The sequence below is a fragment of the Vulpes lagopus genome, chromosome X (assembly GCF_018345385.1).
Source record: "Vulpes lagopus strain Blue_001 chromosome X, ASM1834538v1, whole genome shotgun sequence".
In the NCBI taxonomy this organism is placed as follows: domain Eukaryota; kingdom Metazoa; phylum Chordata; class Mammalia; order Carnivora; family Canidae; genus Vulpes; species Vulpes lagopus.
The window spans coordinates 42034165-42048978 of NC_054848.1; positions in this window are offsets into that span (position 1 = coordinate 42034165).

Sequence of the window (14814 nt, forward strand, 5' to 3'; positions counted from 1 at the left end):
CATCCTGACCTGAGCTGAAATCTAGAATTGGATTCCTAACCAACTGAGCCACTCAAGCCCCCAGTGATTCAACAGTTCTATACATGATTCAGTACTGATCAAGATAAGTGTACTCTTAATTCCCATTCCCTATTTCACCCATCCCCACACTTACCTCTCTGGCAACCACCAGTTTTTTCTCTATAGTTAAGAGTCTGTTTTTTGTTTTGTATCTTTTTTTCTTTGTTCCTTTGCTCTGCATTTCTTAAATTCCACATGTGAGTGAAATCGTATGGTACTTGTCTTTCCCTAACTTATTTTGCTTAGCATTATACTCTGTAGATCCATCCACATTGTTGCAAATAGAGGGTTTCATTATTTTTTATGCCCTAGTAATATTTCGTGTGTGTGTGTGCAAATATACATATATACACACATCACATCTTCTTCATCCATCCATCAATCAATGAACACTTGATCTGCCTCCATAATTTGGCTATTGTAAATAATGTTGCAAAAACACATAGGGGTGTTCATTAGTGTTTTTGTATACTTTTTTCTTTTTTTAATTGAAGTTAGATTTGCCAACATATAACACCCAGTGCTCATCCTGTCAAGTGCTCTCCTCAGTGCCCGTCACCCAGTGCCCCCTTCCCCCTGCCCACCTCCCATGTTTTTGTATACTTTGGGTAAATACTTAGTAGTATAATCACTGGATTAGAGGGTAGTTCTATTTTTTATTTTTTGAGGAACCTCTATACTGTTTTCCACAGCAGCTGCACCAGTTTACATTCCTACCAACAGTGTGGAGGTGTTCCTTTTCCTCTACATCCTTGCCAAGTCCTGTTGTTTCTTGTGTTTTTAAAATAATTTTAGGAACGCCTGGGTGGCTCAGCCAGTTAAGCATCTGCCTTTGGCTCAGGTCATGATCTCAGAGTCTGGGATCAAGCCCTCCCTGCTCAGCAGAGAGTCTGCCTCTCCCTCTCCCTCTGCTCCCTCCCCACCTCCCCTCGTGCACCCTCTCTGTTTTTCAAATAAATAAATAAAATATTTAAAATTTTTTTGAAAATAAAATTATTTTAAAAAGTAAAAAGCAGGCAGCCCCCATGGCGCAGTGGTTTAGCGCCGCCTGCAGCCCAACGTGTGATCCTGGAGACCTAGGATCGAGTCCCACATCGGGCTCCTTGCATGGAGCCTGCTTCTCCCTCTGCCTGTGTCTCTCTCTGTGTCTTTCATGAATAAATAAATAAAATCTTTAAAAAAAAGTAAAAAGCTCTGGGGCATGTGGGTGGCTCAGTTGGTTAAATATCCGACTCTTAATTTCAGCTCACAGTCCTGATCTCAGGGTTGTGAGACTGAGCCCCACGTCAGGCTCCATGCTTAGGATTCTCTCTCTCCCTCTCCTCTGCTACCTCTCGCACTCTCTAAAATAAATACAATCTTAAAAAAATAAGGTAAAAATCTCTTACCTTTCTCAGCTCAAGGCCATGCAGAAATAGGCAACAGGCTAGATCTGGCCCATGGGTTGTAGATTGCTGGCCCTTGAAACAGAACATGGCCAGAACTACAGAAGTCCTTAGTGGGACCCTTCCCTGGCATCCGGTTCTCTCTTCCCAGAGAGAACCACACCCCTGACTTTTGTAGTCATGATTTCCTTGCTCTTTATCACCCACATCTGTGAACCTAAACAGCAGAGTTTAGTTTTGCATGTTTTGAACAGTTACATAGATGTACTAAAATACATTATGTACATTTTGGGTCTTGCTTTTTTCCCCTCAACATCATGTCTATGAGATACCTGTGCGTTGTGTGAAGCTGTAATCTGCTCATTCTCATCACTTTGCAGTACTCCATTGGTACATATTCCACAATGTGTTTCTCCATTCTCTTAGTGTATCAAGGAGTGTAATTTCTGGGTCATTGAGGACACCTACCTTTATACATTCCTAAGGAATTCCATATGGTTTTCCAAAGTGGTTGCATCAGTTTACACTCACATCAACCGTGTAGAGAGTATTATACTAAAAAAAAAAAAAAAAAGGGGATCCCTGGGTGGCGCAACGGTTTGGCGCCTGCCTTTGGCCCAGGGCGCGATCCTGGAGACCCGGGATCGAATCCCACATCGGGCTCCTGGTGCATGGAGCCTGCTTCTCCCTCTGCCTCTCTCTCTCTGTCTGTGACTATCATAAATATAAATAAATTAAAAAATTAAAAAAAAAAAAGTTTTACCAATACAGTATTATTGTGATGTTCCTCTTTGTCATTTCAATTTTTCTTTTTCTGGATGAATATCCTTCACATGTTTACTGTATATCTGGGCATCCTCTTCTGGAGTGTGCCATTTCAAATATTTGCTCCCTTTTCTACTGGCTGCAAAAGATTTTTTCCAAAAATGTAACTAGTGATCAGCCTTTAAAAAGTAAAAGTTTCTTGGGGCGCCTGAGTGGCTCAGTCGGTTGAGCATCTGCCTTCAGCTCAGGTCATGCATGATCTGAAGGTCCTGGGATCAAGCCCCACATTGGGCTCTCTGCTCAACGGGGAGTCTGCTTCTCCTTCTCTCTCTGCCTGCTGCTCCCTCTGCTCATACTAGCTCTCTCTCTCTAATAAATAAATACAATTTTTAAAAAAAGAAAGTAAAAGATTCTCTACTAAATTGCAGTATCGGGGGATCCCTGGGTGGCTCAGCGGTTTGGCGCCTGCCTTCAGCCCAGGGTGTGATCCTGGGGTCCCGGGATTGATTCCCATGTCGGGCTCCTTGCATGGAGCCTGCTTCTCCCTCTGCCTCTCTCTCTCTCTCTCTCTCTCTCTCTCTCTTCTCTGTCTCTCATGAATAAATAAATAAAATCTTTTAAAAAATAAAAAATAAATTGCGATATCTAGCTACTGTTGGGATATTAGAAGATCGGGCCCCCCATACAGCAGCAATGGATGGGGGTTGGGTAGGGTCTTCTCCTCTAGATAAGGCATGGAGTCACCGATGTCCTCTGTGCCCACTGCTAGGATTGCTTCGTTCATAAAAGGTTTTGGGACATGCTGGGGCAGCCACCCCTGACTCTATCTTCACTTTCTCCTGCCAACTGGACTATCTGCAAATCTAGAGGGGTCAGGGAGAAATGTTAGCAAGCGTTTCCCAGATGATAGCTAGGTAGGAGGTTGGCACTAACTCCCACATTCCTCACTCCCAATGTAAAGAAATGGCTCCCAAGCTGGTCCTGGAGCCTTTTTCCACGTGGCCTGCTTTCCCCAGACATTCATATCTTCCTTGATGCCCCAGGGCCCTGCATGCCCCCTGACCTCATCATCGTACAAGGAGTCCTCGTTGGACAGCCAGGGTGTGATTGATAAATATTTTCTCAATTTAAGTAAAAGCCCTAATGGGAATATTGGCAGCTTAGATCCTCATTTAAAAGTTGAGCCATATTGGGGGCTCCTGAGTGGTTCAATAGGTTAAGCGTTGGACTCTTGGTTTTGGCTCAGGTCATGATCTCATGGGTCATGAGATTGAGCCATGTGTTGGGCTCTGTGCTCAGTGGGAGTCTGCTTGGGATTCTCTCCCTCTGACCCTCCCTCTCCCAAATCAATCAATCAATCAATCAACCAATCAATCTTTTAAAAAATTGAGCCATATTGAGTGCCTGGGTGGCCTCAATTAAGCATCTCTTAAAAAATAAGATTTTATTTATTGACACAAGAGACACACAGATAGAGAGAGAGGCAGAGACATAGGCAGAGGGAGAAGCAGGCTCCTCGCAGGGAGCTGGATGTGGGACTGGATCCCTGGACCTGGGATCATACCCTGAGCCAAAGGCAGAAGCTCAACCTCTGAGCCACCCAGGCATCCCAAGCATCTGACTCTTGATCTCAGCTTGGGTCTGGATCTCAAGGTTCTGAGTTCAAGCCCCTCATTGGGCTTCATGCTTGGTGTGGAGCCTACTTTAAAAATATTTTTTTTAAAGACACAGGCAGGGGATCCCTGGGTGGCACAACGGTTTGGCGCCTGCCTTTGGCCCAGGGCGCGATCCTGGAGACCCGGGATCGAATCCCACATCGGGCTCCCTGCATGGAGCCTGCTTCTCCCTCTGCCTGTGTCTCTGCCTCTCTCTCTCTCTTTGACTATCATAAATAAATAAAAATTAAAAAAAAAAGAAATACTAGCAACTTTAAAACAAATGATTAAATGTTTTTTGTTACTTATAAAATACACTCTAGGGGCCCCTGGGTGGCTTCGTGGTTGAGCATCTGCCTTCAGCTCAGGGAGGGTCCTGGGATCGAGTCCCACATCAGTCTCCCCATGGGGAGCCTGCTTCTTCCTCTATGTCTCTCTCTCTCTCTCTCTGTCTCTCATGAATAAATAAATAAAATCTTTAAAAATAAATAAAAATCAAAGGCTCTCTGAAGATAGAGAGTGGACATCTTAGAGATGGGGGCCAAAATCAAATGTGAAAACTAATTTGATGGACTTATTCCTAGACAGGAAGATAGAATGCTTGGCCCTCTTTCCACATATCCTGATCTCGGTGCTTCTATGCCATTTCTGGAATGGAACCTGGAGATCTGCATTCTGACTGTGTGACTTTGGCTGAGTCATGTGTCCCCCATAGGCCTCAGTTTTTCCCTTGTGTCAAATGAGGAGTCATAGGCACCATTCTGAACGGTCACAGGTTCACAGGTTTGTCAGGAGGTCACAATACAGTGAAAATGAAGTATCTTTAAGGAACTAAATCAGCTCTCCCAGGACATAACACGTTTTAGAATTCTTACCACATAGAACTGGTTTCTTCGGAACAAAGTAGTAGGTGATGCTAGTGTGTTAGCCTGCTTGGGCTGCCATCAGACTACGACAGACCAGGTGGCTTAAACATCAGAGATTAATTTTCTAACAGTTCTGGAGGCTAGAAGTCTGAGATCAAAATGTTAGCCTTGGTTTTTCCCCCAATGCCTCTTTCTTTGGTTTGCAGATGGCCACCTGCTCCTTGGATCCAACTCACATGGTTTTTCTTCTATGTTTTCTGTGTCCTGATCTGCTCTTCTTTTAAGGACATCAGTCAGATTGGATTAGGAATCCCCTGAGGACTTCATTTTAACTTGATCACCTCTTTAAAGGCCCCGTCTCCAAATACAGTCGTGTTCTGAGACACTGGGAGTTAGGACTTCAACATGTGAATCTAAGGACACTGATCAGCCCATAACAGCCACGGATGAATTTTATGAATTTTATCCATCTGTCTAAGGCAGGGGAAGAAGAGGAAGGAGTAGTCTAGATCTGGGAGTTGTTGGTTTGCTTTGGGGACACCTCATCTAGGATGGACAGAACACTCAAAGGTGGCCATGGGCATTGATTGGCACAGGCTTTCTCAATAAAATGCATAGTCATGACCTTATTGTTTTGGGTATAAAAATAATAATGCCTGCTCATTACAAAAATAAAAAATGGGAAAAAAATGCAGAAAAGCATAAAGCCAAAAATGTAAAAAAGAAAAATCCCTCTGGGGGACCTGGGTGGCTCAGTTAGTTAAGTGTCTGCCTTTATTTTTTTTAAGGATTTTATTTATTTATTCACGAGAGAGAGAGAGAGAGAGAGAGAGAGAGAGAGGCAGAGACAGAGGGAGAAGCAGGCTCCATGCAGGGAGCCCGACGTGGGATTCACCACGGTCTCCAGGATCATGCCCCAGGCCGAAGGCGGCACTAAACCACTGAGCCACCTGGGCTGCCCCAAGTGTCTGCCTTTAGCTCGGGTCATGATCCCAGTATCTTGGAATCAAGCTCTGACTGGGGCTCCACTATCGGAGTGGAGTCTGCTCCAGATTTCTCTCTTTCTCCCTCTGCCTCTGCCCCACCCCCCAACTCTCTCAAATAAATAAAATTTTAAAAAATCCCTCTAAATCCTAATACCAAGAAATAACCAAATAACCATTTTTCTTACCATATTCCTTCTGCACCCGGACAGGGAGGCAGATTGGTGGGTGGAGAGAATCAGCAAAGAGGGAAAGAAACAAAAGCAATTTCTACGAAGGGGCTTGTGCTGTACCTGTTAGCTTAAGTAAAAGGTGTTGAGCTTTTCTTTGATTAAATTAACAGAAGAGGGGCAGCTGTCCTGTGTTTCTCATGAGTAAATAAATAAAATCTTTAAAAAAATAAAAATAAATTAACATAAGAAAACCAAACGGATGTTATATTAGTTTCTTTTTGCTCCTGTAACAAATTACTGGGAACATAACTGCTCAAGACAACACAGATTCACTACCTTCCCTTTCTGGAAGCCAGAAGTCTGGCACAGGTCTCACTGGGCTCCAGTCAAGGTGTTAGGAGGTCTGGGTTCCCTTCTAAAGGGTTCAGGGGAAACTCTTGTTTTCTTGCTTTTTCTGGCTTTGAGAGGCCCCTGAATCCCTCGGCTCACAGCCTCCTACCTCCATCTTCAAAGGTAGCAACTTTAGTCGGGTTCTTTTCACATCACAGCACTCCTGCCTTCCTCTTCAACTTTTAAGGACCCTTATAAGTATATTGGCTCCCCTGGATAATCCAGGATATTCGGTTTATCTTAAAGTCAGCTGATGAGCAATTTGAATTCTCTTCTGCAGTGTAACCTAGCAGAGTCACAAGTCCTGGCAATTAGGATGTGACCATCTTTGGGGGTGGGGGCATTATTCTGCCAGCCACACATGCAAAATGTAAAAACCTGCCTCAGCTAAAGCTGTCATCACAATATCCTCTACATTTACATTTTTTGTAATTCTCTAAGTAAAAAAAAAAAAAAAATGATGAAAAACCTTTATCAGCTAAGATGCTTTTGTCTGCAAGTAACAGAAACCAAATGGAATCAGCTTGACCAACAAGGGAATAGATGAACTCACAAAAAGAGGAAATGGCTTCAGGTTGGCTCAAGGGCTGTCTCAGCAGCCTGTTTCATCCTACTCCTTTCTGCTGCAGTGTCTCGAGGCTGACTGTATTTCTTGGTGCTTATAACAACTAACCTACTACCTCCAATAGAGGAAAAAGTGGGATGATGGGGGGAGGGAGTTCCAGGCAGGTCAAGTCACTGGCCAAAGGCCATCGTGCTAGCGACTGACAGAGTTGCAATCCCAGGCCAGGCTGTCCAACCATTGCCCGACCAGGCTCTTAACCACCATCAGTCCACAATGGCCTATGCTGGTGGGGGCACTCTGGCTCAAAGGCCTTCCCTCCTGAGTAGGAGCTGGCCACCCATGTCTCCAGGCCTGGTGAGGGGCCGTATCTTGGGCACAGGCCAGACTTCGGCCTGTGCTTCATGCACGACTAGGGAGCTGCATGGCCTGCAAACCACAGGCACGTTGTCACGTTGCCTTTTTCCTTACCTCCCCTCTGCCTGGCTGGGCTAGCCTGAGCCTCTGGAAGCCAGGGTGGTGCTGAGGATTGAGCAGGCTCCACCTGGAACCTCGCCAGGCTCCGGGGCCGAGAGAGTAGCTGGGAGGAAAAGGCTTGTATCCTACTAGGCCTCAATTCAGCATCCTGAGCGACCTCTCTCACCGATGTACGGCCCACTATCCTAAACTGCTCGCCTTTCCCCACAGCACTATTACGATGGCATCTCCAAGTGCTTCACTTTACACATGCTGTTTCTCCTGCTGCCATACTCTGTCCCTTCGGTTTAGTTACCTCCCTCTCCTTCAGATTTCAACTGAGATGTCACCACCCTGAGGACTGCTTCCTGGCCCCCTCCACTGTGGTGGGCCCTCCAAAAGGTATCCAGCTTCCAATCCCTGGAACCTGTGAATGTTCGCTTATGTGGCAACAACAACAACAACAAGAAGCACTTAGCAGGTGTGATTAAGTTAAGGATCCGGGGGCGTCTGGGTGGCTCAGTTGGTTAAGTGACTGACTATTTCGGCTCAGGTCATGATCTGAGGGTCCTGGGATTGAGCCTGCTTAGGATTTTCTCTCTCCCCCTCCCTCTGCTCCCCCTACAAAAAAAGTTAAGAGTCCATGAAGGGGAGATTATCTTGATTATCTGGGTGAATCCTAAATGTAACCACAAATGTCTTTGTAAGAGGGAAGCCGGCGTTGGGGGGGGTGGTTAAGATAGAAGATGAGAAGACACACACACAGAGGAGGTGGCAGTGCGATCACAGAGATGGAGATCGGACTGGTGGAGTCTATAGAACCATAAACCAAGGAATGCCGGCAGCTTCTAGCAGCAGATCTCACCTTTCCCTTCTTTCTTTTTAAAGATTTTATATATTTACGAGAGAGAGAGAGAGAGAGAGAGAGAGAGAACACAAACAGGGGGAGCAGGAGAGGAAGAAGTAGGCTCCCTGTTGAGCAGGGTCCCAGAACCGGACCATGACCTGAACCGAAGGCAGATGCTTCACTGAATGAACCCGCCCAGGAGCCCCTCCCTTCTGTCCTTAAATCCACTCAGCTCAGCAGTTTAGGACTGTAAAGTCCAGCAAAGACCATCTTGTCTAACCTCCTCACTGAACAAATGAGGAAAACTGAGGCACAGAGTGGGCCAGGGACCTGTTCAAACTCACCCAGCATGACATCAGCAACAGCACTAAGGCCAGAAACTGGACCCAGATATGGGCCCCTGCTCTTATAAACACTCAGAGTGACCTCTTCAAGGACAATCAAAATGACCTGGATCACACAGGGAAGAGGGATTCTTGCCCCTGCTAGGTGCTAGGAGCCAGATAGTCTCTAGACCTTCCCCCATTCAAGACTCAATGAGCCTTTTCTGTCATGTGGTAGATTCCACAGCCCAGCCCCCATGTCCAGGTCAAGGCCATAGGGCCACCAACACATAGAGTGACTTTTGAGACCACTGAGCTCAACTCCTTTGGTACAGAAGATGAAACTGAAGCCCAGAGAGGGCAAGGGACAGAACCCAAACCACCAGCAGCTCCAATGCAGAATGAGGGCTAGAACTCGGCTCACCTTACCTTCCATTCTGTGGTTCTATAGGCAATGCTTTCCACTGCCTCCCTACAATCCTCACCCACATTTCCTCCCTCTCCACTACTCCTCCCCCATTTTCTTCAGATGGTAGTTGGAGCTCCCCTGTTCCAAAGGAACATAAATTCCTCCCCCAGACCAAGGGCAGGGATTATGATTGATCTAAATCAGTCATAGGAATTTTGCTTCCTCTGAAGAGTGATGAATGAGGGAGGGGGTGGCATTTGGTGCAGTTTTGGCCAATGAGATGTAAGGGATAATCCATAGGGAGGACTGTTCAGGCCAAATAAAAAGACAATGCCTCATTAGAAGAAAGCATTTGTTCTGAACCCTTTTTCCTGCATCAGATACAGACGTGAGGTCTAGAAGTACAGCAGCCTTCTTACAACCATGAGGTAAGAACCATGAAGAAAAAGTCAGCATGCTTAAAGATGGTCAAGATGCAGAGGGAAGGAAACTTTGACTCTGCTTACAATTATCATTGAGCCTGAGACTGTCAATCTCGAATTTTCTGGTAATGGGAGAAAATAAACCCCTTTCACTAGAAGACACTCTAGCAGAGCTTTCAGTTAGTTACAGGGGAAAGACCCTAGTCATATAATCTCTTAACCACCCTTTGGGACAGCCAGGCTAGGTCCTAGCACACCCTCCTCATCCAAGGAAATTGAGCCACAGAGCCTATGTGGTTTATGTTTTTTAAGATTTTATTTATTCATGAGAGACACAGAGAAAGAGGCAGAGACATAGGCAGAGGGAGAAGCAGGCTCCCTGCGGGGATCCGGATACAGGACTCGATCCCAGGCCCCCAGGATCATGACCTGAGCCAAAGACAGATGGGCAACCACTGAGCCACTCAGGTGCCCAGAGCCTATGTGGCTTAAATGTCTTCCTTCAAGTCCTCACAAACTCTGGGTCTGGTGGAAAGGCAGGCGTTCGCTTTGGGGTAGAATATACTCTCAAACAAATGCTGTCCCAGTACATTGTATGGGCCTATGCTTGTAGGAACATCAAATGACCCTGAAAGTGGCCGTGATTTGGGAAGCCCTACCTGCTGCCCACTGGTTCCTCTGGGACTTGTCCTGGGAGAGGTGCTTGGGCCAGTGGTGAGCAGGAAGGGAGCGTGTGAGGTTTCAGTCCCTCCATTCTAAGGAGGAAAAGAATTCTGCTGTTGGAGCTGTTTAGTGAAGCCAAAGTTATCTTTAATCCATCCGTGGAAAGGAGTAGCTGAATTATACCAACTCTTGATGCACCCTGAGGCCCAGTATTAAAGCCTGGCCCAGCCACAGAGCACCGGAACCTCGTTAACCCGTAGATCTCTGAAGAACGGGGCTCCACATCCAGCCCCCGCCCAGGCAATGGAGCCAGTGTCTGGCTGGGAAGTACAGATGCCCGCCCAGCCCCCTCCCCCTGGCCAGAGCTCTGCCTACCGTAAAGGAAAGATGAATGGGCACCTGGGTGGCTCAGTGGTCAAGCATCTGCCTTTGGCTCAGTCGTGATCCTGGGATCCTGGGATGGAGTACTTCATCGGGCTCCCTGCAGGGAGCCTGCTTCTCCCTCTGCCTATGTGTCTGCCTCCTCTCTCTGTGTGTCTCTCATGAATAAAGAAAATCTAAAAAAAAAAAAAAAAAAAAAAAAAAAAGGAAGGACGAACAGCTCCTGGAAGCCAGGAAGCCCTCTTGGAGGAAGAGTCCACCCGGTCACCCTCCATGAGCTCCTCAGCTTTCAGAGCCCATTCCCACAGAGGATTCAATCCACGCAGCAACACTGTGTATTTGGGGATTCTGAAATGACAAACGAACCCCACAATGTCAGTGGTTTCACATAGGAATAATCATTTATTTCTTGCTCCCCTCACAGATGAATGTGGCTGTTCCTGGTGGATAGGTGGGCTCCAGTGTGGCAGCTGAGGACCTCAGGCTCTTTGTAGTGTGACTTTACTCTCTGCTGGGGCTCTAGCCCTCCAAAAGATGGACAAAGAGCAAATGGAGAAAGCACCATTGCAGACCTCCCAAGCAACAGATTGCAGATGTTTTTCTTTGGGCATCCCCACTACCCCCGAAAAGAATCAGTCTGTGCAGTCCAGTGCTCGCTTCGGCAGCACGTACACTAAAGGTGAGGCCCACATTTTAGAGCCTGTTCTGTGCTTGGCTCCGGGGTGTTAAAAGACAAACTGGGGGACGCCTGGGTGGCTCAGTGGTTGAGCGTCTGTTTTCGGCTCAGGTTGTGATCCTGGGGTCCTGGGATCGAGTTCTGCATCAGGCTCTCTGTAGAGAGCCTGCTTCTCTTTCTGCCTGTCTCTGCTTTTCTCTCTGTGTCTTTTATGAACAAATAAAATATTTTTTAAAAAGATAAACTGAGGCACGTTTAAATCTTCAGGAGTTTGTTGGAGCTTAAGTCAATCGTACTGGGGAGTGCCAAACTGGAAGTGGTTAGGAGAACTTCCAACAGGAGCTGGGGACAGTCTTCCATGGGGCAGGCGGGAGCAAAGGGACGGGATTATTTGATCGGCTATGATTGAAGCAGTTGCCTCACCTGGGAAAGCCCAGTTAGCTGTTTGTGATGGCTGTTCTTAAATTTTGGTGTCTTGGATGCAAGTGCATTGCTCTGGCTTAGGTTTCCATTCACTAACTGAGGCTACTAAGGCATCAGAGTCACCCCAGCCTAATGGCCTCCTTGTTGAATTACTTTTAGCAGGGGGTATTGGAATTTTCCCCTCTTATTCAGCGCCACCAGATGCACACCTCTGGCCTCATTCCCTCCTCATTCTGTGTGACAGCATGAATGGACACACCCCTCTGTGTGATGCCAGAAGCGTTCCCAGCCCTGTGCGTAACTTCAGGAGTGTCCAAAACTCAATCTGAGTGACCACAATTGTGTCCACATACCAGTATGTGTAACCTTGGGAGTGCCACTCCCCCAAGGCGTGTGATACCAACAGTGTCCACACCCTAGCCTATGATAGTAAGTGTTCAAAGCCTTATGTGAGTGACCCCAGAGGTGTGTGACCAGCGTTTGTGACCCCATGACAGTCTGCTCTCCTTTCTATGTGACCCCATTAGTGTCCAAATACCCATTTGTGTGATGCCAGGGATGTCCACACCCAGTCTATGTGACCCAAAAGAATTTGCATCCTGGTTTGTTTGAGCCCAGGGCCACCCGCACCGCAGTCTGTGACCTCAGCAGTGTCCACTCCCAAGTCTATACCAGGAAGTGTCCCTCAATGTCTCTGTGTGACCACAGGAGTGTCTATATCTGTTTCTGAACTGAGAGGGGTCAATACATCATTTGTTTGATCAAAGAACTGTCCCCACCTCCGTCACTACGATCCTAGAAGTGTCTATTCCTCAGTCTGTATAACACCATAGATGTTCACCCCCTAATCTGCGTGACACAAGGGGAAACCCAATCCACAATGTGTGTGATTTCAGGAGTCTCCATGCCCCAGTGTGGTTAATGGCAAGAGTGTCCCAAACTCCTTCTGGGTGACCCCAGGGATTTCCACTCTCCAGTGTGTGTAATAGACATCTTGGAGTGTTCACAACTCTGAGTGACCCTATGTCTGTCCACACTCCAGCATAAGTGACTCCAGGAATGTCCAAACCCCCATCTTTGTGACTCCATGTCTGTCCCCACCCACTGATTCTTGCCTCATAGCTGTCTACACCTTAGGTTGTCTTAGCCCAGGAGTGCCCATATCCCTGTCTGAGTGACCCCCAAAGCTCCCCAATCCAACCTGCTATCTGACCCCTGGGATGTCCACACCCTGATATGTGTGACCCTGTGAATGTCTACTAGACAGTCTGGGTGACTCCAGAATGTCTCCTCCTTAGCACACGTGACTCCAGAAGTGTCACACACAAATCATTTTGACCCTAGGACCGTCCACATCTGTTTGACTATGTAGTGTCAACACACTGGTCGATCGGACTCCAGAAATGTCTACAACCCACTCTGTGTGACCCCAAGAGTGTGTAGTCTCCAGTGTGTGCAATTCAAGGAGTATCCACTCCCTAGTGTGTGTGACTTCTGGATTGCCCAGACCCCCATCTGAGTAACCTAAGGCTGTCCACCCCCAGTTTATATACTACCTCATGTGGTGGCCACACCCCTGTCCATGTAGCCCTGGGAGTATTCACACCCCACTCTGTGTGACCCCAGGTTTAGTCACACCCAAGGGGTGTCCACAAAACAGTCTCACTATAGTATATTTCAAGACAGTACTGGATTCTTCAGTGCTGCTGCACCTGTGCATGTTCTGTGGGTGTGACCTGTGAGGGGCTGTTCATGCCTCATTCAGTGGACCATTGTCCCTAGCTCCCACCCACACCATTAAGTGGCCTCTTCTTTTTTTTTCAAAGATTTTATTTATTTATTCATGGCAGACATAGGCAGAGGGAGAAGCAGGCTCCCCGCAATGAGCCTGATGCGGGACTCAATCCCAGGACCCCCGGATCATACCCTGAGCCGAAGGCAGATGCTTAACCACTAGCCATCCAGGTGCCCCTAAGTGGCCTCTTCTAATCCTATTTCCCCTCACCCTCTCCAGATGACCATTGAATTCCCTTATCCTCCTCCCCAGCCACACACACGTATGTCTACATCCCCAAACAGACCGTCCCAGCCCCAGACCTTGAACAAAGGCCAGAGCAGCCAGCCTCCTGCCACAGACCCCACCCCGCAGAGTGGTGGAGAGGGAGCCAATAAAGGCACTGCTGATGGGAATAAAGCCTTCCAGGATCTTGTGAAACATCTACAGAAATCAACTTTTTAACACCCTCTAGCATGTCAGCTCCACGTGGGCAAGAACTTTTGTCTGTCCAGTTCTTTGATGCTGCTCCAGTATCTAGAACAGCACTTGGTGCACAGAACGTGCTCCTTCGGTTTGGTGACTGAATGAACACTCTGACCCAGCAATTCCACTTCTAACTCCATCTAGCACATACACACCTTCTCAGGGCCGTGTGCACAGGCTGGTAGGAGCAAACAATTGGGATCGACCTTGTAAATCTCCACATATGGCCAATGACGACTGCAGAGGGAAATGAATGCTGGGGGTTTGTGTTCTACCACAGAGCACACACGAGGCTGCACAGGTGGCAGGATGAGCGGGACCCGTGTGTGCCTGTGGAAGCAGGGTGCCTTCCACAGGGACAGAATGTTAAGAAGGAAGAGCAGGTGGGAGCTGGTTACCGTGGCTGTGTGTATGTGTGTGTGTGTGTGTAAACACCAGAAACTGACCTCAGTGGTAATGTTTGGAGCATGGAGGTGGGGATGACCCCGTAGTCCATATACTTAATGTACTGTTGAAACCTTTTATACAAACCTATATTAATGTATTATAAGGAAAAATCATATGCTAAAATCAATACGCATAGCACAAGAGAACTTGTGTGTGTGTTGGGGTGGGGTATCTGGGGTGTGCGGAGGAATAAGAATCTCAAACTCACATGCCCCAGGGGCTAGACCAGTAACCCCCAAGGGAAAGAGAACTCAGTGCAGGGTAAGGCAAGCAGCATTGGGACTAGTGAATGTTCCCTGACTCCCAGCAGTGGAGGGAGAGGGCTTGGTAAGCAATGGGGCAAACCTCAAAGCTCACACCCCAAAAGAATTCAGAAACATTGCACCCTGGGACACAGAACACTTAATAGCTTAAGAGATCTTGCCTCAGAAACAGACCCATAAGTCAGTGGTCATACCTAACTCAGACAACTTCTAACTTCACACCCTGGATACAAACTCTGAATCTCAAATGTATCAGAGATCTCAAACCCCAGGGACACAAGCTTAAACAGACCAGAGGCCTCACACCCTAGAATAAAGATTCCCCCCACCACACTTAGGATGGGTGAATTTTCTGCTATTACAAAGTAATCCCTTACACGTACACCATGTAATGGGCTGAATGCT